The 23631-nt window shown below is 43.2% G+C and overlaps 1 protein-coding gene across 2 annotated transcripts in view; it reads left to right on the forward strand.

Annotated features, from left to right (window-relative positions):
• LOC149266226 (zinc finger CCCH domain-containing protein 8-like) overlaps positions 1-23631 on the forward strand; it is a 149290-nt gene that overhangs the window by 30997 nt on the left and 94662 nt on the right. The window lies entirely within an intron of this gene.

Genomic DNA, 23631 nt, shown 5'->3' on the forward strand with positions numbered 1-23631 from the left:
AGATATTCGAAGGTGATCCTAGTTTGAAGTCTTGCTATGCCCTTAACAATTAAATATAATTCACTATGTTACATTTATGGTCCTTGTCTCTAGTGAATGGTTGCTAGATGGTTTTTCTAGGTGGGATTTCATAGAGCAGTAGAGGCCTTGAAGGCACACTATTCCACTCATGCTCCACATGATGCCCAGGTCATATTACACTTCCGGAGAGCATGATGACTTTGCAGATGCAGCGTCACCCTTCTATAGAAGAGCGTTGGGCACTTTGATGATCTTGATAGTTGATTGACACCCCAAAGCACCCTCAAATGCTAGAATGTTGAGGTCACTTCGCCTAGTGTTGTTGCTCGAATTGTACACTAGATTTTGACAACGCTCAGGACAGGGGCTGTCACTCTGATCCCTGTCCTCATTGTTTAAGTTGTCTCCTAATTGCAGACTAAGGGGGGTAGTCCATATGGATGAAGAGATGAACCATTTATTGGTAGCCAACAAGTGGAGGAGACGCAACTAAATGTCCTAGCAACATGGTGAATTAAAGACAAATATAATTATTAAGCACCACTTGATTAGATTTATTGAAATTATCAATTAGAGACCAGTGCCTTAGGAGTCAATTTACTTGAACAATATGAATTAAAATTCCAACTACCGAATGAACAGTTGTTGCGTAATGAAAATCTATCCTATATGAAGTGCAAGGCAATGACTCCCTTTGAGAGGATATAGTCCCCACTCCTGTTGCTCTAACCTTGATGTCATCTCCAAGTATCACATCCAAGTCTACACCTTTTGTAAGACTCGCAAAGTCCTCCCTCACTCCAGTGATTCGACATGATACTTCACTGTTTATAAATCAGACACTCGTGGATATAAGACTAGTGGCTAAGCTCACCACCAGCGCAAACTCTATATCAAACCTAGAGGCAAATTCCTCCACCTTGGTTGATGCTGCCACATCCTTCTTCTTCTCCTTCTTCTTGGGACACTTGGATGCATAGTGACCCATCTTCCCACAAGCAAAGCATTACACTTTGCTCATGTCCTCAGACTTCACTTCCTCCTTCTGTTGCTTGGCCCCATTGCTGGACCCTTGCTTCTTCTTCTTGACCTTAAGTCGCAAGGGAAACATTCTCCTCCTCAACTACTCCACCACTTTGGCTTCCAGCCTTAATACTCCTCCTGATCTACCTCTGGATGGAATCATGCCACATCCTCCTCCAGTCCAGAAAGCACTCTATGGCCATAATGTCATGTATGAATCCATCTCACTAATTGGTGAAACAATCTAGTGCAATCCTGACCAACTGGTTCTTGGGAATAGCCTCTCCCATGACAACCAACTCATCTCTCACCTGTGAGATCTTGGTGAGGTATGAGGTCACATTGTTGGTCTTGGTCATCTTGGTGCTTCTTAGCTTCTGTGTTACGAATATAATTTATATAAAATAAAATGAATATAAATAAATAAAAATAACAAATAATTAAAATAATGATTATCTTAAATAGTCGTTAGTTAAATGAAAAGGCATGTCTAAAAGACATGCCCAATCATGAAAGGACACTTGCCTAGGTATATAAGCAGGGCCTCATTGTAACATTCAAAATCTCTTGTACATTTCATATTATTAATAAAATATTGTTTACAAATACCTTAGTGTATTTTACATTTAAAGTCAACAATCTATAAGTTTTGTTGCTTCAGTGGTATTAGGGCCATGCGAGCCTTTGGACGTTATTTGCCACACAATATGCCATTAAGTTTATGTCTTGAATTCATTGAGCAATTAAGTGAAATTTGAGAATCGTTTCAGCGATTAAAAAAATTATCTGTAGAATTTTTCAGCATGTTTAAGGAAGAATACGTTAAGATGAAAGGAACTAACAATGAAGAATGTTCTAACATGGAAAAAGATTTTGAACATGTTGGGTAAGGAACTCCTCAAGGTGAGATAGATAAGACTGTTGAATAAGATGAAAAAAGGAAACTACGAAAATTATTCATGACAAATCACCATATTCCGCAGAAGATCAGGAAGAGGTTATGGGAATTTCAGATTATGATGAGAATGAGGGTTATCTTAAAGATAAAGTTGAGATCGCCAGCGAAGGAAGCGTAGAAGAAAATAATAAAGATATACAGAACAATGTAGGTATCTCAGAGGTCTGGGACCATGTAACCTAAACATTCATCTCTACCAGCAATGAAGTGTCCAAGAGCACCATTAATAAGGAAACTGTTGAAGATAAAAAATTGACATTGCAATCTAGGAAATTATGGAGTTGAATACTTCTCTAAACGCAAAGTATCAATTAGAAGACAAATCAAATAAACAAAACAACCGTATCTATAAAAGAAGAAAGGTCAGACATTCTGAAACTCTTGTTTGAGAACATATAAAGACAACACCAATAAAAGTAGTTGCACATATAGGCAATATTGGCTCTAGTCCACTTACACAACTTGAAAAGAATCAAAATTTATTAGAAGCAAATATTAATTGCAAGTGGCAAGACAAAAGAAGTTTTGTTGGTCCAGAGAGACATTGTATCTTGAGAAAAATGGGTTTTTAGAAATTTATTTGAATGACAAGAGAAATGGTAAGAGACCCATTGTGAATGTTCAAAATATTGATTCAAAGGATGATGGAAACTTTTTAGAGGAAGAAATTCTGAAGAGGGATGATGTATTCATACATCAACGCCACTAAATTCCCATCAATATCATCCACCACACACGTCAACATCAATGCCCCTAAATTACCACCCATATCATCCACCACACAGAATCAGAAGAGTCATAATGTTGGTAGACAAAAAGATTATTAATGTGTTTTCCTAGGCCAAAAGGATATATCTAGGAAACACTTTCTTGGTACCAATTTTCTTAACAGATTTTACGTGGGTCTTGCTTCATTTGAACAAATTATGCTTTGTGTTGCCACATGATCACTATTTGCCACATCATCATTATGTGTGTTGGATATCTAGCGCCCTTGGGGATTTTTAGAAACTAAGACATTGATTTTGTTCCTCTCGTTTTGTAGGTGAATTTTGACATATCGTGTGTCAATTTTTGGCAAAATTTGCCCTTGTTATGCCACCTAGCAAATTGGTCTGCGACATCATCATGCCCAAGTTGAGGATCTCCAACGCCCTTGAGGATTTGGAAAATATGAAGCGTGGGTTTTGTTTCTCTCATTGAGTCGACCACTTTTGACATAATGCATGCATCATTTTGTCCATCATTGCCCCTATTTTTTCATCTGGAAACTTGCTTGACTTGTTGAACAAGTTGTAACATGTCATTACCACCTTTGGTTGGAAAAATTCAATGTGGCATGGATGTCTATTCCTTTTCGAGTGATCACCACAAGGGAAACGATTGACTTAAATAGATTAAAATGTGGCTATGAGAACAAGGTGAACATTATAAAGTCACATTATAATGTATTTAGTTTCCACGGTATTAGTGCCCACATAATACTTGCCCATGTTATTGGTATCCATGGAATACTTACCCATGGTATCAGGATGGCCAAGGATCATAAAAGGGAGCTCAAGATCATTCTTTAGGGGTGGATGGATGACTTCCCTTATTTGATTTTGAACACTTTTGGCTTAATGAAGGGGTAAAACCGTATCCTAAGGAAAATTGGTTTCGATGTTTAAAATATACACCCTAGCCAATCTAAGGAGGAATTGCCGCAGATTTCTCATTCGAGCATATTGATTGACAAGTTAGGTTTGAAGATCCACCAAATGGATGTGAAGACAACATTCCTTTTTTTTTAACAATGTCGTCTACTCATATATTATAAAACCAACAGTCCAGTGATCTGGTACAAAAGAGGGAGATTTCGGGAGCTGAGGTTCAAAATTGGGTTCGCAGACCCATAGTCCTCGTAGCTTCTATAGATTAACCACAAAACTAAAAATAAACGACTGTATTGCCTGACATATGACCCTCCTAACCAACGAAATTTACAATGCATAAGGTTCAAGGGGAGTGCTGGGTAACAGAGTCATCCGGGAGAGGACCTCTCCTGCTTACTCTAGTTGAGGCTTCAGCCTGCTGGCTTTCGGTGAGGGAGCGGAGGTGATCTATGGCAGCTTCCATGTGTATGCAGCGATCCTTTAAATCTTCGATTTCTTTCTTCCTTTTCTCCAATTTCTTTCGTTTGGAGTTTCTGTCAGCATGATAATCCTCGGTTAGCTCCTTAACTTGCTTGTTCAGTGCATTTATCATGATTACATGCGCTTTGCACATGTGGCAATCCTTATTGTTGAAGATGCTTCCCATTGTATTCCTGGCCTGAGGCTGATTAGCAGGTTGGTTGTGCTGGTCCGCCATTCTAAAGTGGAAATCTAAATCAGCTGTATCCCAAGGAACTTCTGGAATGACAGTGGGCGTGAGGGCGATCCCACTGGTCTGCTTGCTCACTGGATTATTTGCCGAGGGCCTCAGAACAAAACTGGAGACAAACACCAGACTGTTAGCATATATAAAAGCACTGTAATGGGAAGAAGCGTTTACCCTGGGTAGTGGTTGAGTAGCTGCGTTCCAAGTCAAGTCGAGCTTCTTCAAGCGTTTCCTGAGATTTAGAGGAGCGCTGGAATCTCTGAGAAACTGGAAATCGTGATTGCTAACCGAGAGGAGCTCGGTGTTGTCTTTGAGCAAGGAACTGCCCTTTTGTTCCTGAGGTGATCCTTCTAGCTGAAGCACCCGCCTGTAGAAAACCCTTCGCCTCTGTCTCAGTTTACCATGAGTTGTGAGAGTCCTGAACGAGCCGCTGTCTTTTATAGGGACGAGGAGGGCTCGCTCATGCTTGAGTCGAGCAGTGGTGAATCTGTTTTTGAAGTCCGAGAGATCTTTGTGATTGCTTTTTTGCTGTCCTTGAGGCCTGTCTCCAGCATGGGCGAGATCATTCCCTGAGATCTTGTCTGGATTGGTTTTTGTAAGGATCCCCGTCGTGCCTGCCTTCCTCGAGTTCGATGACTGATGCATTGTCCCAAATCGCCTGTTTTGACAGTCGAGGAGGATATGGAATGATGAAGATAGGGTGATCTCGATCCAGCGGCTTTGATACGAATGCCTGAGGTGACCTGTTGTCCGGTGCAAAGGGAGGGCGTCTTTACTATGGAATATCCCTATCATATATTTCATTATTTTCTTTAACCTGGCCCGTGAGTCTTCCCTTGGCTTTGTTTGCCTGCTCGTCAGCTTCTCCATTGCTGTTTCTTAAAACATGTTTGTAAGTCACTTTGCTGATGCCCTTGAGTTGATCCATTATTCTGCCTCTGATTCTGTTTAAGGCAATTTGACTGAAGTCTTTTCCAGAGTTCATTGCTGCTATGATGATCGCTGAGTCTCCCACGACTAAGAGGTTTTGAATGCCTAACTTCAGGGCGATGGAGGTCCCCAACAAGAGGCTATAGGCCTCAGCCTTATTATTCGTCATGCTGCCTAAACCCCACTCGTAAATAACTATTGTTTTCCCTTGAGGGTCTTTTATTATTCCCCCAGCTCCAGCTCTGCCTGGGTTATTTTTCGAAGCCCCGTCGAAGAAGAGCGTGAAACTCTTTTGGTTTTGAATCCATCTGTGGATTTCCTCCTTTGACCCTCTGAGTTTCCAATCATTCTGTCCTGCTCCTATTCTTGTTATGTTTTTTGTTCTTGTTTTGCATTTGAATCTCCCTATCCATTCCTTTACCCTATCCTCTTTGTAATCCGGGTCTGCCTGAGAAATCCCATTAGCTTCAATTGTTTCAGCGATAAGAGCAGTTGTTTTAGCCAGTATGCTAGTGATGTTAGGTTTCTTGTTTTTGAAAATGCATTCGTTCCTGGCTAACCATAACTGCCAGCAGAGATTTGAAGGGATGCTGGTCCATATCCTCTTAGCTAAATTCATGTTCTTGGTGGCGTAAGGGAAGGTTTTCCCCCAACCTTTCTGAAGGAGGGAGATCTGATTGGGTAGAGCTCCAATAATTACAGGGCTGGCTATGAGTTTCCAGCAGGATCTTGCAACTGGGCAATCAATGAATAGGTGGTTGATGGTTTCTTCCGCCTCCCTGCACATGTAACAAAGAGATGGACCATAAATTCCTTTCTTCCTAAGGTTTTCTGCTGTCAAGATTTTGCCATGAAGCAAGGTCCAATTGAAAAATTTTATCTTAGGAAGGCTTTCAATTCTCCATGCTGCTTTGTATAGATGCCAGTTATTGTTTGCTGTTGAGTTTTGGAGTGCCTTGTATCCTTCTTTCACTGTGTAACTGCCTCCGGTTGGATCCCAAACATAGTTATCCTCTTTTTCTTTGGAAGTGGGAGCTGAACCTGAGAGAGAGAGCTTGAGGTCTTTCCATAAATTCTCCAAACCAGTAGGTAGTTGCAAAGTTTTCCATCCTTTCCAACTGTTTTGATCCCATAGTGATATGTCGAACAGAGTTTCAAGGTTGGCTTCTGTCATCCACTGTTGTAGAGGTCTGAGATTGATGGAGTTTTCCTTTGCTTCAGTACCCATTATTCTGTCCTTCCACACGTTGATATGCTTGCCATTGCCTGGGACTGTGGAGATATGAAACTTGAGGAGGGGAAGTGTTTTTTTGATTAACTTCCAGACAGGGGTGCATTGTCTATCAGTGATTATTTCTGAGAGGATGTTGCTGTTGATCCCATTCAGATATTTCCTTTTGATGATCTCTGTCCACCATGTCCCCTTCTCTTTTAAGATTCTCCATATCAACTTGAATCCCATTGCCATATTTGCCAGCCTAGGTACTCTAATTCCTAGCCCTCCTTTTTCAATCGGAAGGATGACCTTTTCCCAATTCACCAAGCTGAATTTTTTGGAGTTTTGCTTTCCACCCTTCCATAGGAAGCTTCTGAGAATCAGTTCCATATGTTTATGTATGCTTGAAGGGGCGACGAGGATGGCAAATTGATAGATAGGGAGGGCTGATAGAATGGCTTTAATGAGAATTGATCTACCCGCCAAGTTAAGCCAGTACATCCCCCAGCTTTGCAGCTTCCCTCTGAGCTTCTCAATAAGCTTGATCCAAACTTCGTTCTTGAGAGCCTCTTTAGCAAGAGGTAGACCTAAGTACATGAAGTGAGACCAATTAGATTGGGCTGGAATTTCCATTATTGTGGAGATTCGTTGAGTTATGTATCTTGTTACATTCCAGGTGTATATCATACACTTATTGTTGTTTAATTTGCCCCCCGAGGCTTGAACGAAAAGGTCTAGGATGGTCTTGAATCTCCTGGCCATGAGGCTTGATGCACCCCCAATTAATAAAGTGTCGTCTGCAAATAGGGAGTGATTGATCCCTTTTGCTCCTCGGATGATGTCCACTCCTGTTATTTCCTTCAGCTTTCGCCTGTTTTCCAAATGCAAACTCAAAGTTTCTGCCATGATGATGTAGAGGAAAGGAGAAAGAGGGCATCCTTGCCTCAAGCCTCTTGTGCTTTTGAAGGCGCTGCAAGGCCTACCATTGATTAACGGGGCTGTCCAATTTTGTGAGATGCTTTCCATTACCCTGTTAATAAATAGCTCTGAGACACCGAACTTCCCAAGGACATTCCTCAGAAATGTGTGGTTTACCCTGTCAAAGGCATTCGCCATGTCCAGCTTGATTATCATGCCCTTCTCGTTTCTAGCCACGCTACTATGAATCGCCTCCTGTACCAGGATTACATTATCAGTTATATGTCTCTTGGGGAGGAATCCTCCTTGGTTATCCGAGATAAGAGAGGGAAGAATTTTCTTGAGCCTGTTTGCCAGAATCTTGGTGATAATTTTGTAAGAGACATTACATAATGAAATCGGTCTGAACTTGTCAAAGGATTTGGGATTGGGCTCTTTTGGGATTAACGCTAAATGCGAAGACTTGATACTGCTACCCATCTTGCATTTTGAGTGGAAATTTTTCACCATTCTTATATAATCTTTCTTGATGATGTCCCAGTGGGTTTTGTAGAAGCTCACAGTAAAACCATCAGGCCCTGGGGCTTTGTCAAGAGGCATACTATTGACTGACCATTCGATCTCCTCTATAGATATTTCTTTGTCCAGCTCACGATTTTGATCTTCTGAGACCTTTCTCTCTATGATATTGGCGAAATCTGGATTGTCTTGATATAGAGGATCATCTGTGAGAAGGGATTGGAAGTGCTTAGAAGCAGCCCCCTTGATTTCCTCTTGGTTCGTAAGTTCTTTGCCTTCGAACATTACCCTTTCTATGTTATTTCCTGCCCTCCTCATTTTGAGGCTGTTGTGGAAAAACTTAGTGTTCTTATCCCCCGAATTGAGCCATAAACATCTCGACTTCTGCCTAAATTCTTCCTCTTCTTTGCGATGCTGTTTGTAAAGTGCTTTGTACAGCTCGCTTTCTTTCTTCTGATCTTCCTCCGTTTCTTGGACAACTTCCTTTTCCTGATTCCACTGCTCTAAGTTCCTTTGCAATTCATTTTTTTCTTTTTTTTCCTCGATCACGTGGTTTCTTGCCCACTTTTTTATGGCAATCCGCAGTAGCTTGATCTTTGATTCCCAGACAAAGTGGGGGGAGCCTGTTACTTCTGTTGTCCATGCTTCTTTTATCGTGGTTTTGAAGTCTTCATTGGAATCCCAAGCTCTGTTATATTTGAAAGGTAACGGACCCATGTCTTCGCCTTTGTCTAAGTACAGCGCCACTGGTTTATGATCTGAGATGAAGCCCTGTATTATTGTGCTGCGGATCCTCGGGAAGCTGGTGACTGTTCTCTCCTGAACTAAAATTCTGTCAAGTCTCTCTTTGATGTTATTTCTACCTGTTCTTTTGTTTGACCAAGTGTAACGGCCATTTTGAGGGGGTATGTCAATGAGGTTGTGGGTTTGAATAATTTCCTCCAATTTTTCTCTGTAGGGGTCCATCATAAATTTCCCTCCTAGTTTCTCCTCTGCATTTCTTATTAAGTTGAGATCCCCGCCTAGGAAAATGTTCCTCCCCCGGGCTGTCTCAAGATCTTCAGTTAGGGAGTCCCAACATGAAGCTTTGTCCCTGAAGTGTGTGGGAGCATATACGTTGTATATTGTGTATTCCTCCTTCTTGTCGGTGCTTTGCATATCCATTCTGATCCACCATCTGCTTTGCCTGTTGTCCATGAGTTTCCACGTACTCTTGTTCCATATTGCCCCTATTCCTCCTGATGTTCCTATTGCACTTGTGGCTATTCCTTCATATTTTCTAATTCTTATTAGGCTGTTTTGGAATTCTTGTTCACTGATTTTGGTCTCCTGGAGTAGGAGGAAGTTTGGATGTTCTGCTTTGATAAGGTCTCGGACTGCGTTTTCTTTTAGGGAGGAGCCCATCCCCCTACAGTTCCAAGAGACCAAAATCATCATTTACCTGATTTGTTGTGGATCCCACTCTTCTCCTTTAGTTTCTCCCCGCTTCCTTTGTTTTTTATCAAGATAGGTGTCCATTGGTTGCTGGGTCCCAGTGGCCATTTCTTTTGCCGCGTTCTCATCTCTTATTTCTTTGTTTGATTTCCTTCCTACTTTTCTCGGAGGGTCTGTGGCTGAGTTGTTTTCCTTTGTTTTATTTCTTGTTAGAATTCGCTCCACTGTTGAAGGGGGAGAGGCCGGGCGGGGAGAAGAGGGGGAGGTTCTGGGGCCCTTGGGGGACGGAGGAGGGGATGGAGGATCCTCTGAAGCCAGGGATTCAAAGGGGTTAGAAGATGAGGGGATGGGAGGCTCAGAACTGGATGGATGAATGGAGGGGAAAGGTGTTTCCGATGATGGCTCAACTGATTCCGGGGGAGGGTTTGCCTTTTTTTTTTTTCTGACTATTTCCCATGCTTCCTCAGGGGCTTCGTTATTGCTAATATCTTCTGTTCTAGATTTGCTGCATCTATTAGCAAAATGACCGTATTCATGACATACCTTACACTTGAAGGGGAGTTGCTCGTAGTCCACTTGCTGAATGTGCGTCCACTGGTCTACTTTGAGTTTGATTGCCTCTGGTAAGCCTTTGCCCAGATCTACTTCTACGCATATCCTTGCACAAGCATGCATATTCTCCTTTGGCTCCGATCTGTCTACATATTTCCCTACTGCGTTCCCGATAGCCCGTACAGATTCGTCTCCCCAACAGTGGAGTGGTAGGTGCGGAAGACGAACCCATACAGGGACCGCATTGGGGACGTCCATTTCTGGATCGAAGTCAGGGGTCCAGCGGTTAAGATAAAGTCCTCTTGTGTCCATGAAATAAGGGCCGTTTCTGAAGATGAGATTGCGATCCTCCACTGATTCAAAGAGGAAGGTAAAGAATCCCCTTCCACAAAACCTTATTGCGATTTTTCCTTGGACCATCGCGTTCCAGTTTCTTTCCACCCAACGTTGGACCGTGCGGGGGGAAGGCCATAACCCCGTGAACTGTCCAACTAAGCCACGATCTGCTAGAGCCACAGCAGCTCTTCTTGGCAGTGCTGGGGGAAGAGAGACCTCCGGGATTTCGTCCAACTTCTTGACAAACTTTGAGGCTGAAGGGCGGATCCTTTCTTTGTTGTTCTCTGGAATGAGAGAGGCGAAGGCTTTCTCCATTTCTGCTTGCTCATGAGAAGGCGGTTCCATAGTTCCTCGCAGGGGCTCGCAGATAGCTCGTTAGGAGGCCAAGGGGCCCGAAAGAGAAGAAGGCAGGAGGCCTTGTAAAGGAGGGAAAGCAGCAAGAAGCCGCAGCCAGCCTCGGGGCTGTCGCGGAAAGGGCAGGAGGCCCGAAAGCGGATAGGGCAGGAGGCCCGATCAGACAAGAAAGGCCAGAGGCCCGGGCGCAGAGAGGGCGGGAGGCCCTGGACGAGAGGTTCAGGAGCGGAGAGCTGCGGCCCAGCAGCGGGGCTGCCAGGCACAGGCGTGCTCAGGAGGTCAGGGGCGCGACAGGGAGCGGGAGCTCGCTATCCATGTTCGTCTCTTTCGCCTCGATCAGGCACCTCATGTATTGTTCAGCATTACTTACTTGAACAAAAGGTAGTGGGCTTGGCCCGGTTCGGTTACTATTCGCACGACGAGCACCGACCTTGCTCGGGATCGAACACAAGACCGGTCCGTCATGACGAGGTCGACCTTACCACTACGCCGCCTCCACGACCTTTAAAGGTAGTGGGCTTGGCCCGGTTCGGTTACTATTCGCACGACGAGCACCGACCTTGCTCGGGATCGAACACAAGACCGGTCTGTCATGACGAGGTCGACCTTACCACTACGCCGCCTCCACGACCTTGAAGGTAGTGGGCTTGGCCCGGTTCGGTTACTATTCGCACGACGAGCACCGACCTTGCTCGGGATCGAACACAAGACCGGTCCGTCATGACGAGGTCGACCTTACCACTACGCCGCCTCCACGACCTTGAAAGGTAGTGGGCTTGGCCCGGTTCGGTTACTACTCGCACGACGAGCTACGACCTTGCTCGGGATCGAACACAAGACCGGTCCGTCATGACGAGGCCGACTTTACCACTATGCCGCCTCCACGACCTTGTGAAGACAACATTCCTTAATGAGTGGCTGAGGAGGAGATTTATATCGAGCAACGAAAGGTGTTTGAGTAGTTCAACAGGGATACACATGTGTGTAGGTTGAAGAGAGCTCGTTATGGGCTCAAGCAACTCCGAGAGCATTGTACACTTGTATTGACAACTGCCTTCTAGGATTGGGCTTCACTAAGAGTGAGGCGAATGCCAACCTGTACTATATCATGGTTGGAGGGCTTCCACTCATTCTAGTGCTCTGTGTTGATGACCTTATATTGACTGGAGCAGACAACTTGATCTAGGATTGCAAGGAGGACCTGGCAAGGGAGTTTGAGATGAAGGATATGGGGCATATGCACTATTTCCTTGGATTGGAGGTTTGGCGGGGTGATGGTGAGATCCTTGTCGGACAAGGGAAGTACACTACAAAGATTTCTCTGGAGATTTTGTATGTAGGATTGCAGGCCCATGGCCACTCCTCTAGTTGCAAACTGGAGGAAGGTGGATGCTAGCAGAGCAGAATGAGTAGATGCTACAGTATACAGGTAGTTCATTGGGTCGTTCATGTATCTGGTCAACACACGACTTGATATTTGTTTTGAAGTCAACCAACTGAGTTAGTTCATGATGGAACCGAGTAGAGTTCACTGGGTTGCTATAAAGCATTTTTTGAGCAATGTTGCATTAATCGTTATCGGGATATTATCGGCGAGGGGAAAAAATCAGAAAAAATCGTAAAAATCAGGGAAAAATCGGTAAAAATTGGGAAAAAATCATAATATACAAAAATATTAATCTTTTTTCAATTTTTTTAATATCTAAAGCATCTACAACATAAAATAAATACATTGACACATAAATATGATAAAAGAACTAATATATAAGATGTGTAATATCATTTCTAGTGTTACATCACAGTGTCACATAATAGTGAATCATGTCCTGAATAGTAAGCTTGACTCCTGAGTCCCAAGTCAGTCTCAAAATATCAACAAAAAATATAATAATGTATCTCATATCATGAGTCATAATTTCATATACAATGAAATGAACCAAATAACTAAAGTCTAATACTACTGATTTCCTCTGCCCCTCTAGATGTAGATGTCGGTGGAGTTGGCATTGGACTCTGTTGTGCTCTAGAAGCTGAAGAACTAGGAGCTACAGGAGGTAGACCACATCCTCTACTGGTGACAGGGGTAGCTTGGGTAGGTTGTGTCACCTCCTCCTCATTATTATTATTATTAATTTTTTTTTGGTTGTTGTTGTTTGTTGGTTGGTTCCCTTTGTTTTGTTGGTTTGTATTTATCGGGCGATAATATCGCCGGTTTTAAAAAACCACAATTTTACGATAAAATCGCGAGTGGTGCAACACTGGTTTTGAGGTATCTCAGATGCACAATGGATTATGGATTGTGGTACAGGCAGGTTGATGGAGTGAGTCTTGAGGGCTTCATAGATGCAGATTGGGCAGGGTGCTCCACAAATTGGAAGAGTACTTCAGGTGGAATCTTTAGCATTGGGTCAACAGTGTTTCTTGGTACAACCAATGTTATTAGAATCGAACCGATCATTGAACCGAAAAGCCTCGTGGACCGGGAATCGGAAAAAGGTTGGAAAAAATCGGTTTACCAAAAACACAAAATGTTCATATTTTAACTAAGTTGCACGAAACGGGGAAATGTGCACGGGTACGAAATGTGACCTCCCCAAATTTTGGAAACAGAGAAACGCGATATATATATATATATATATATATATATGTGCAATCATAAAGCATACATGATACATTATAATTTATTACATTTAAACATTATGATTAAATTTACATCACATTTACTCATGAATGATCACATAATGAAAATAAAAATATCGGAATATCCAAAAGCAACCTTTATTATATATCCAAATCTCAAAATCAACGTTTATTATATAGTAATATATGAGGCTGCAAGTACAATAAAGACTATAAGGCTGCAAGAACTATAGAGACAAAAGACTAATCATCATAATCCACAAAAAATAGAAGCAGAACAATGCTCAACAGTGGATGGTGGTGCTGAAGAAGATGATGGGCCAATTCCACTTCCAGGCTGGACCTCAATATTCAGGGCAGCAAGAGAGAGATCCAAATCAAGACTTTCTGCATCCACATCCCATTCTTTAGAAGGACCACTGTTGTATTCTGGACCCCTACGAGATGCAAGGCAAAGGTTGGAGTGCACATAAACAAGATCCTCTGCCTTCTGTGAGGCCAACCTATTGCACTTCACAGAATGAATAAAACCGTAAGTGCTCCAATTCCTTTTTGCCGATGAAGAGCTTGCCACTTGTGAAAGAATACGAATGGCAAGGTTTTGCAAATGCACACCATTTGCTCCATGACAAATCCACCACCTAACTAGATTCATGGTGCCTCTCTCCTCCAAGGTTGATATATCTGCATAATCATCTATTCCTGTAGCAAAATTGGCAAATTCTTCCTTTACCTCCTTGTGTAGATGAGAAGGTGTTAAATTGGCAACTAGGGCCAAACTCCATGTGGATCAGCTTATTTATGACAGCTGATATTTTTATTGGATCCCTCTCGTCGAGAGGTGTAGGATTGATCCAAAGATCATCCGATTCCGATAAGTATTTATGGAGATATGAATTTATTTTGTTTATATAATTATTACCAAGCCGACCAACAACTTGAGTAGGCTCAGAAGCCCAATAGACGTGTCTATTCATCATCTACGTTCTAGTATAAATTGGTGAGGATTTGAAGTCATTTTAACACACATTCTTGGTGTGTTCTCCTCCTCTCCACGTCTTGGGTTTTTGGAGAAGGAGGGACACCTAAAATATACATTTGCTGATGCCCTAGCCGCAGTAGCTGATGCCCTAGCCACAGTTCAGTTGTGCCCTAGCCGCAGTGCAGATGATGCCCTAGCCGCAGTGCAGATGATGCCCTAGCCGCAGGCTTATAAGAAGATCTAAATGCAGATAAGAGGAGACTTATGTGCAGCATGAATAAGCCCCTAGTGCTGCCCTAGTCACAGTCCTAAAGGAGGTCATAATCAGCAGCAAATAAAGGAGGAAGGCTGTAGTTAAAGGAGACCTTATCACAGTATGAAAGGACCCTTAGACGCAGCAGGAAAGTGAATCTAAAACGCAGCAAGGTAACTATATTACAGCATGAAGGATCAATGATAATGTCACATTGCTGTAGGTGACAGCAAGGCTGTTTGAGCATGTTAGTATTGCTCCTAAGCTCGATTTAAAGGGAAGGAGAATCCGTTATAAAGAGGAGATTGAGGCTGCTATGTAAGGGCTGTTTGAATCACTGTTTGAAGGAACGTAGTTGCAGTCCAACTGTCCACTGCTGGGCTAGGCCGCAGGCCATAGCCAGCAGTTGGAGGCCTTTATCTAGTAGCTGCGTTCAGAAGGTAAGCAACCCTATAAGGCAGCGTATCATTGAAGGATTGTATGAAAGCTAGCTGCAGTAATCAGGTGAACTGTGGGGCATGGTTAAGGTGTTGTGGCTCTCAGAGGGTGCCCTAACAAATGACCAGGTCTGCCATGCACCAGTCCTTATGAAAGGTACCAGATTAGCAGCCTTGACATGATCAGTGAAGCAGCAAAGGAAGGAGAGTCTCATGGAAGGAAAGCTTCAGTAATATGGGTAACTGACTGAGCTGTTCATCTGCTACATATCTTCAGTCCTTGGGATCAGATCTGCAACCTCATTGTGTCATCTTCAAGGTGAAGATCTCTGATGTCTGATCTCCTATTTGGCAAGTCAAGTATTGACTTAAAATCATTGTACTCTATCTCTCTCTCTCTGCTGAACTTTGAAGATAAAAGAAGATTTGATCAAAGGGTTTCCCCACACATTGTGGGGTTTGTCCCTGGCTTGCGCCATATCTTGTGTCCTCTTGTCTTGGCTTGTCTTCTGCGTTTTATATTTATGTTCTATCTGCAGTTTATCATAATGCTGATGTGATTGCCAATTGTGAAAATTTAAATAAATTGCTCTAGCATAGAACATACCAAAAATTAACATGGTATCAGAGCTGAGGTGAAGACAATGCCCAAGCAAGAGTGAAAGAGCAATCACCAAAGGCAGTTGGGACAAGACAGAAGGATCAATGGGTTCCCCATAATTCACCTAGGGTGAAGTCAAAGCAGAGAATGTTATCAGAATGACGCAACAGAAGTTTCTGATGGCCCATCTAATGATCCCTTCATTGGGAAGTTCGGTTCTAAGGGTGAAAGGAAAGGCAGATGCCTTGTTGAAATAAGTTCGGCGGTTATGCGAAGGAGTGTCCGAATGGCAGGGACACATCTCTTGATGAAGATAACAATCATTCCTGGGACATCTTCAATAATCAAAGGAATGACTGGTAATGCAGGTCATCAAGGAAGTGGTCGACTCCTCCACGAAAGCAAGAAACCCCTGAATCTCTTTTATGTACCTGATCGCAAGAAGAACCCGATGACCATCTCGGAAATGGAAATCAAAGGTTACAAGATGGCACTTATCAATGGAAAGGTACGTGTTTGAAAATATATCTTGTTAAGATGTTTTGAGTTCTGGGTTGTATCAAGTTGTTGGAAGTCCACTGGGGACCATGTCCGTTGACTCAGCACTGGAGGTCTGTGAGTCAGATGGTGACTCGGATGCTTGAATTCAAAGAGGAGCATGTAGGTACATGTCTGAAATGTACCGAAGGAAAATATTATAAGGGGACCATTCCCTTCATGCAGCAGGTCCACAGGCTTGGAACAACCCGAGGAGTTTAAGACTCATGATCGGGAATCTCATGTATACAGGTGGAAGAAAGCTCTCTATGGCTTGAAGCAAAACACCTCGGGCATAGTATGAGAGGATTGATAGCTGTCTAATGCAGCTGAGACTCACCAGGAGTGAAACTGATCCAAACCATTACTCGAAGGTTGTGGATGATAAACCTCTCATACCGGCACCTATGTCTGACAGGTGCAGACCCTCTCATTTATAGGAGATAGAGGGAGTAGGATTCTGAATGTGAAAAGATAAGCTGCAAGCCTGTGACTACCTCAAGGGTCTTAACTTTCAGAAGTTATATGGTAGTGATGTCGGACCTGATTTGGGAAATGCCTTTGAGTTTTATAAACTCATTCGCGTTGATGTTCTTGGAGAACCTCTGTCCGGACATCTGTGTTGCAGTTAGCATGGTGAGCTCATATTTGGTTGAGCCTCACTGGATTGGTGCCAAGAATCTTCTGAGGTATCTTCAGGGCACAATCTCTCATGGATTGAGATACACTGCCGAAAAGATGAAATTGCATTATTATTCGAATGCTGAATGGGCAGGCAGTGTGGAGGATCACTAAAGCACTTTTAAGTGCTCTTTCTCTTTGGAATCTGCCTCGATACCCTGGATGAGCAGGAAGCAGACGTCGGTGACTGTGAGCACCACCAAGGCAGAATACATTGCTGCTAGTATGGCCTTCTGTGAGGCAGTCTGGTTGCTGAAGCTCTTCAGTGAGTTGTTTGTTCACATGATGAGTACCACTGTGATTCTCTGTGACAACCAGAGGTGGGATTCGATTATTGAGGAATCCCGTATTCGTCGATTGCTCCAGCAGATAGACATCATGGTAAGTCGATGAGCAAGGAGGCTCCATCGCATTAGGATGATGCACAGGACAGAGCCCCTAGGAAAGATCAAATTTGTGATTTTCCTGAACGACTTGGAGTCGTTGAGAGACCTTTGAAGAAGGGTCCTACATGTTGTTTACATTGAGCTCTGGGAGCTCTGGGGGGCTTACAGAATCTACTGGAGCAACATATGACCACAGGGTGACTCACCCTCCCCTGGTGGTGTGCACTGGAACAAGATGATTCGCTCTCTTGTGGGACAAGATGATTCGCTCTCTTGTGGAACAGGATGATTCGCTCTCCTGTGTAGCAGGATTGATTAGTTCTCCTGTGAGGCCTGGATTGATGTGTTCTCCATGGCGATTGTGGCAGGATGATTAGTTCTCCTGTGAGGCCTGGATTGATATGTTCTCCATGGCGGTTGTAGCAGGATTGATGTGTTCTCCTGTTAGGACAGGATTGATTAAGTTCTCCTGTCGAGGCATCCTACCCATGCAGTCTGGGACTCATGGGAAGTACCTCTCATCTGATCAATGAGCAGGGAAATGAAGTTAGGGACCATAGTAGTACCGATGGACGCATCGTTGTATCTACCGTACTCCCTATGCTAGGATGACCTCCATTGACCTGGGATCAATGATACTGGTCTGGGACCAGTGGTAGGAGTTGTACATACTATGACGCTGACTTCGGGACAGCTGTGACTGGTCTGGGACCAGTGGTACATACTCCGAGACTGACTTTGTGTCAGTGCAGTACTGATCTGGGACCAGTGAGAGTGGTACATACTATGACATTGACTTCGGGTCGGTTGAAACTGGTCTGGGACCAGTGGTACACTCTCTGAGACTGCGATACTAGTCTGGGACCAGTGGTAGGAGTGGTACTTACTATGAAGCTGACTTCGGGTCGGCTGAGACTAGTTTGGGACTAGTGGTACGCACTCTGAGACTGACTTCGGGTCAGTGGAGAATGGTATGAGACATTCTCGATCAATTCTTCTTCTTCATAGTTCAGCAGAGCTAAGCAGAGCAGAGCTAGCAGAGCCAGCAGAGCAGAGCCAGCAGAGCCAGCAGAGCTGAGCAGAGCAGAGCCAGCAGAGCTGAGCAAAGCAGAGTTAGCAGAGCCAGCAGAGCTGAGCAGAGTTGGGCAGAGCAGTGCAGGGCACTGATGGCCGAGATTGTACAGTTGGACTTATGGATCACTGGATGGAGTTCTCCCTAGTTGAGAGGGAGTGTTAAATTGGCAACTAGGGCCAAACTCCATGTGGATCAGCTTATTTATGACAGCTGATATTTTTATTGGATCCCTCTCGTCGAGAGGTGTAGGATTGATCCAAAGATCATCCGATTCCGATAAGTATTTATGGAGATATGAATTTATTTTGTTTATATAATTATTACCAAGCCGACCAGCAACTTGAGTAGGCTCAGAAGCCCAATAGACGTGTCTATTCATCATCTACGTTCTAGTATAAATTGGTGAGGATTTGAAGTCATTTTAACACATATTCTTGGTGTGTTCTCCTCCTCTCCACGTCTTGGGTTTTTGGAGAAGGAGGGACACCTAAAATATACATTTGTTGATGCCCTAGCCGCAGTAGCTGATGCCCTAGCCACAGTTCAGTTGTGCCCTAGCCGCAGTGCAGATGATGCCCTAGCCGCAGGCTTATAAGAAGATCTAAATGCAGATAAGAGGAGACTTATGTGCAGCATGAATAAGCCCCTAGTGCTGCCCTAGTCACAGTCCTAAAGGAGGTCATAATCAGCAGCAAATAAAGGAGGAAGGCTGTAGTTAAAGGAGACCTTATCACAGTATGAAAGGACCCTTAGACGCAGCAGGAAAGTGAATCTAAAACGCAGCAAGGTAACTATATTACAGCACGAAGGATCAATGATAATGTCACATTGCTGTAGGTGACAGCAAGGCTGTTTGAGCATGTTAGTATTGCTCCTAAGCTCGATTTAAAGGGAAGGAGAATCCGTTATAAAGAGGAGATTGAGGTTGCTATGTAAGGGCTGTTTGAATCACTGTTTGAAGGAACGTAGTTGCAGTCCAACTGTCCACTGCTGGGCTAGGCCGCAGGCCATAGCCAGCAGTTGGAGGCCTTTATCTAGTAGCTGCGTTCAGAAGGTAAGCAGCCCTATAAGGCAGCGTATCATTGGAGGATTGTATGAAAGCTAGCTGCAGTAATCAGGTGAACTGTGGGGCATGGTTAAGGTGTTGTGGCTCTCAGAGGGTGCCCTAACAAATGACCAGGTCTGCCATGCACCAGTCCTTATGAAAGGTACCAGATTAGCAGCCTTGACATGATCAGTGAAGCAGCAAAGGAAGGAGAGTCTCATGGAAGGAAAGCTTAAGTAATATGGGTAACTGACTGAGCTGTTCATCTGCTACATATCTTCAGTCCTTGGGATCAGATCTGCAACCTCATTGTGTCATCTTCAAGGTGAAGATCTCTGATGTCTGATCTCCTATTTGGCAAGTCAAGTATTGACTTAAAATCATTGTACTCTATCTCTCTCTCTCTGCTGAACTTTGAAGATAAAAGAAGATTTGATCAAAGGGTTTCCCCACACATTGTGGGGTTTGTCCCTGGCTTGCGCCATATCTTGTGTCCTCTTGTCTTGGCTTGTCTTCTGCGTTTTATATTTATGTTCTATCTGCAGTTTATCATAATGCTGATGTGATTGCCAATTGTGAAAATTTAAATAAATTGCTCTAGCATAGAACATACCAAAAATTAACAGAAGGAAACATTCTCATAAGGGCTTTTTTCACCCCATTAGCCACCTCTCTATCCTTATGGGGTGCCTTCCTCTTCCCATTGCTTTGAGCAATAAGCTCCTCACCATAAAATTTGGGGTTCAAGGCATGTGCTAAAGTGTGCAATGGAGTGTTGAAATTGTTCCACCTATCAATAATGATTTTCTTGAGTAAACCAGGAAAATGATCATCAACAAACAAAAATTGTGGAGACTCTTGCGAAATGATTTGCATAGTTTTCTCAACCATGGAATCCATGCCATCATATATCTCTCCTAAGAAAGGTTGGTCAGTGTCAACGCTCCAAAGAAACTCAAATGTAGAGGTTGTGGACTTTAGCAAGAAATCTACCTTGCTCCACCAATCCTCATCAAGGCACAATCTACGCACCATATATCCCCGCTCTGAATCTGCTTGTCTCTACTCAATCCAAAGTTGTCTCACCACCATAGAAACTAATGCATGCCTAACCTCAACAAGGTGGCCCAACATCAGGAAGTTTGAGGCATATCTTGTCTCAACAACTTTTAACAAGTCCAGTTTGGAGTACTCTCGAAATATGGCCTGAGATTGGTGGTGGTTGGTGATGAATTTGACAATCTCCCTTGCTTCCCCTGTGATTTCCTTTATCCAGGAAACTTTTTTGTCGATCTCCTCTATGATCAGATGCAAATTATGGACAATGCATGGCGTCCAAAAGATGTGGTCATATCTCCCCTCAATAATTAAACCTGCAGCTTTGCACACTGGTGCATTATCCATGATAACTTGCACCACCTTGTTAGGTCCTATTTGTTCAATAGCTTTTATAATAACGTCAGCAATGAACTGTGCATCTTTTACCTCTCCTGAGCAGTCTTCTGCCTTGATAAACATTGCTCCTTTGGGGGAAGTGGCAATGATATTTATCAATGGTTTGTGCCTTGTATCTGTCCATCCATTTGAGACTATGGTAACCCCAGAGCTACTCCAGGAAGAACGAATTGGGGATAAAATGTCCTCCTCAAGCTCCTCATTTTTGAGAAGCTGAGTTCTGACTTTCTCATAGTTGGGCTCCTTGTACCCTTGAGGAGCTTTGTTAATTGCCCTTATCATATCTTGCCAGTAAGGAGAGCGAACAACATTGAATGGGATACCACATGCATAAATGCACCTAGCCACTCTGGAATCAGTTTCTTCTCTCGCTTGCACAATCACCAATGTAGCAATTCTGCTACCCTGAATTGAAGGGGATGCCCCTCTGGTATTTTTGGGTGCTGGTTGTTCATGTTGTTGAGTGGCACCGACTCTCCTCTTTCTTGCTTCAACTACAATCCTTGGCTCAAGGTTAGATGGAGCTTGAGGAGTAGCTTGAGTAAGCTCATCATGCCTTCTTTTAATAACATCTGCCTCATCTTGCTCTCTTTGATATGCCCTCCTTGCCAATGGATCTGTTGTTTTTGTGCAACCCATAACTCCCTGTCCTCCTCCATGCAAAAGATGTGTCTTCACTCTTGGGTAGGAGCCCTTGTATGAATTATTGCAAAGATTACATCGCCATTCCCATGAGCCACCACCTCCACATTTTTGAAGCTTCTGAACATGCCTCCAAAGAGGATAATATTCAGCCCTTGGGTTGGCCCTAGGGCTTGAACTTGCAGCTGCACTTTGGTTGGAAGCCATTGCTGCAAAAATAAATTAAAAAAACAAATCTGTAAATAAAAAACGTTTTTCATATTTTTGGCAGCATAAACCCTTGAAAAATTGAAGAAATAGTAGGAAAAAACTAAGAAAATGAATGTTGCTTACCCAAATTAATTTTCTGTAGCTGAAGCTACCCCAAAATGCGAGAAAAGACGAGAAATATGGCTGTAGGTGAGCCAAAAAACCAAGAATGCTGTAGTCGGAAACTCTGCACTCCAAATTTGTTGCTAAAATCTCTTTCTCTTGCTGCTGAAATTTCCTTTGCTCACTGTTGAAAACACCGTAGCTGAAACCATTGCTCTCTTCCTCTCTTCTCCTTTGCTAAAATCGCTAGTCTCCAAATGAAACGACTTGCTCAATTGTGTGATGAGAGAATGAGGCGAAGGTCACTTTTATAACTTGAGAGTGGCATCTAGAAGCAACTAGAAGCCAGTTTAGTCATCCAATTAAAAAATAGAAAACAAAATAATAAAAAAATAAATAAGAAAAAGTCAATCTGCGTGGGGAAACTCCACCGTACGGCCTGGAAACTCGTTTCTGACCATACTGGCCATGTTTCCTCCTTGAGAAACGGGCCAGTACGGCTGGAAATGAGTTTCAGGGCCGTACCATACAGGTTTCCCTGTTTTCGTTTCGTTTCTGTACGGAAACAGACCCTCTGCCCACGTTTCTTGCAACTTAGTATTTTTAAGAAAAAACAGATAAATTCATGTGTATCCATATGAATCCAAACCATTATACACAAATATGCAAAAGTTATCATTTATATAGCAAGTAATAGTGCATATAACCAAAATAGCACTTAGTGCAAAACATTGTTGAACCAAAAATGTTACAAACATCAAGAAGCAGGCTCTAAAAGGCCTTTATAGTCCAAAATAACATGATAGATCACAATATTATACTACAACCTACAAAACTACAAGCTACAACGACGACAAATCAATGATCAAATGATCAATCATCATTCGTTTCCTGATCATCCTCCTCTCATCCTCATTTGAAGAATGAGTAGCATCCAAGTCTGCAATGGGATTATGGCTTGATTCCCCTGGCCCTAAAGCTGTTACTGGGGCTTCTGATATATCTGCCTTTGCATCTTGTGGAAGTGGGTCCAAGTCCAACCAAGAAAGGTCTTCATTGTTAAATGTTGGTGCTTGACTCTCCACAACCCATTCTGATGTTGGATCAAAGTCACCCAAGACAATGTTGCTTGATTTAGGGGTTTTATTCAGAAATTGGTTTCGCCTCAACCTAAGGTTGTAATGAACAAAAATTGTATCATTTAACCACTTTTGCTCCAAATGGTTCCTCTTCTTAGTGTGTATACGCTCAAACACACTCTCCAACAACTCTCTAAGACTCCAATCAACTCTTCAAATCTGCAAAAATTCTCCATTAGAACAACCATGTAAAATACTCTCTGAATTCTCCTCATCAAACTTAGCTCAAGAATTGCAAGAGAATCGAATGAATAGTGTGAGTGAAATAGAGGGGAAGGGGGTGTTTAAACAGCTTTAGGGGGTGCTAGAGTAGCGTTAGAAACTAAAAAAAAAGTTTTTTTTTTTTTTTTAATGCCTAGCCCCCCCGCCTGTGGGCCTTGTGAACCGGTGGAATCAGTCTCTGAATCGGTCCAGATTGGTTCGGTATTGAACTGGTCTTTTCCGGTTCAATTCACTGGTTTGGACCAATTTTGCCCCTAAACCGGTCGGACCGGCCGTTTCCATTAACACTGGGTACAACAGGAAGCAAAGATTAGTTGTACTCAGTTCAACAGAGTTCGAGTACATGGCTGCTAGTTTGGCAGTGCGTAAGGCTATTTGGATGAGGAAGTTGCTTGTGGGACTTTTCAAAGAGAGGATGGAGCCTACTGTGACACACTGTGATAATCAAAGTTACGTCAAACTCTCTAAGAACCTAGTGTTTCATGATCCCGCAAAGCATATCGCGATCAGGTATCATCATCTCAAATCATCGCGCAAAACTACTGTACATTCCAACTGAGGAGTATATAGCAGATATCTTGACCAAGGCATTGGCAAGAAGC

This window comes from Pinus tabuliformis, chromosome 6, assembly GCF_031772625.1.
Source record: "Pinus tabuliformis cultivar Carrire ecotype Pingquan chromosome 6, CPIR1, whole genome shotgun sequence".
Lineage (NCBI taxonomy): Eukaryota > Viridiplantae > Streptophyta > Pinopsida > Pinales > Pinaceae > Pinus > Pinus tabuliformis.